At 56.9% G+C, this 1,994-nt stretch overlaps 1 long non-coding RNA gene across 1 annotated transcript; it reads left to right on the top strand.

Moving 5' to 3' along the window:
* LOC122223642 lies at window positions 1–1,742 on the top strand. The gene is made up of 3 exons (XR_006204376.1): window positions 1–115; window positions 1,075–1,255; window positions 1,534–1,742. It is a non-coding gene; the product is annotated as an uncharacterized LOC122223642 (long non-coding RNA).
* Window positions 1,743–1,994: the final 252 nt, after the last annotated feature.

Below are 1,994 nucleotides of genomic sequence, written 5' to 3'. Positions count from 1 at the left end.
CCTTCAAGGTCCTGACTGGTTCACGGCAAATGTGGGTCGGGGCCTAAGGGAAGGCATTGAGGTTTGAAGGCTGCGAGCTGCCCGGAGAGAAGCAGGAGGTGTCCCAGGGGGAGGGGTAAGGTTTCCGGAGCTACTGGAGGAAAGAGGCGCCTGTGTAGCCTCGGGTGGAGGGTCTGTTCCATGCTCAGGAAGAGGAACTGGAGGTCTTGGGAGCCGGTCACCAGGGTTCAAGCCAGAGACACCTGGGCCACTCTCGGAGCAGGAGACACCAGAACTGGGGAAGCTCTATAAAGAGGGAGGACTCCTGCCATCGTGCACCCCTTCCCCGCAGACTACCCCGCATACTTAAACTGCCTTATCCCTCACAGCTGGGTCAGTGGGCAGCAACCCAGGATCCCTAAAGCCATCTCTTGTCACTTTTTCCTCCTAAAGTCCCTATTTTTAGGATCAGTGGCTCATTCCCTGGCACCGCAGGTCTTTCCAAGGAGGGGAGGGACTGGGTCATTGAGAAGCTGCTGAGGGGAAGGGGCTGAGGGGCTTCCCTACTAGGCTTGCTTCCCCCTTCTCCTGCCCTCCCAGGGTGAGCCTCTGGGAATGTGGTTTGGGGAGACTATTCTGGGCTGGAATGTTAGTGGAATGGACTCCTCCCAGGTCTCTGCCCACAAAGCCTGAAGCCCCCAGAGAGGACCTCACTGTGTAATTACCATCCTCTTCCACACCACATTCTAAACCCTATAATTACCCTGCTGGATCTCCTAGCAGGCCTGTTAACCTCTTTAACCCCAGGCCCTTGAAGAGAAGTTGGAGGTCGGGAGGAGGGATCCAGAGAGTTTGTATTTTGTGGGGAGCAGGTGGAGGTGGAGTACAGCTGGGGAACTCTGAGAGTCATTTGGAAGTCACATCTTCCTTTGCCCACTGGCCTTCCTAAAGATACCCTACCCTGCCCCCTTCAGCTCCTCTTAGGGCAGGCCCAGCCCTCCAGACTCACAGGTGCACCCTCTGTCCCACCTTCACTCAGTCTCCCCAGGCTTCTCCATCTTTTCCCATCTTTCTCAACAATTGCTCCCTCTCCAGGCCCAGGCCTGACATGGGTCCTGCTGGGGGCCACGGCCAAGGCCGCCCCCGTGCCCAGTTTGGCCAGCACAAGGCACCTGCTGATCCAAGGAAAGGAGGGGTCTGAGCATAAAGCCGGTTCTCCTTCTCCAGGGACTTCAGAACGCTGGTGGCTGTGCTGACCCGGGAGGTGGGCTGCCAGGTGAGGAGAGCTGGAATGTTCAGAGGGAATCCAATGTCTAGGAGAAAGCACGGGGCAGTGAAGGTCAAGGTTGTTGCCAAATGAGGTGTGTGCGTGTGTGTGCGCGTGTCTGTGTGTAGCAATGGCGAGGGTGTGCGGATGGCCAGAAGGTCTGGGTGGGGTCTGGGAATGGGAACCAGAGATTAGAGATGTGAGGGCAGGACAGACTGCTCTGGGCTCTGCCTGGTGGTGCCAGCGACCCCCACCCATTCAACCCTGCATGCTCTCCTCACTTCTAGTGCCCTGGACTGCAAGGCCGCATCCATGGGAAGGAGTCTACTGTGTGAGCAGGTTGAGTGAATGCTCCCCGAGGCCTTCAGTACTCTCTGCTCCCCTCAGCCTGTGGTAGGTGGCTCCCAGCACCCAGAGCTTCTCTTTGGCACACCCCTACCCACACTATTTGTTGTCTGTGCCTACAGGCTGTAACTAGAACTGTGTCTCACTCATCTCTGTATAGTCCCTGTGCCTGGCTGGTTTAGGCTTTCAGTAACTGGATGGATAGATGGATGGATGAAGGAATGCCCCAAGGAACAGAAAGCTGAAGTAACTACCCTCTCCCAGCATTGCCTCTTCTCGTTGCTCCCATGTTCATGTCTGCTGCATCCCAGGGGACTGGTTAGTTGTGTGGGTCTGTGATTGTCAGGTGGGAGACCACTGCCCTCCTGAGCTGGCCCTGGACCAGAACCACACAGCAGCTGAC

Source organism: Panthera leo, chromosome B4 (assembly GCF_018350215.1).
Source record: "Panthera leo isolate Ple1 chromosome B4, P.leo_Ple1_pat1.1, whole genome shotgun sequence".
NCBI classification, from domain to species: Eukaryota; Metazoa; Chordata; class Mammalia; order Carnivora; family Felidae; genus Panthera; species Panthera leo.
Note: the sequence above shows the minus strand (reverse complement) of the source record. Positions and strands in the feature narration are given on the sequence as shown.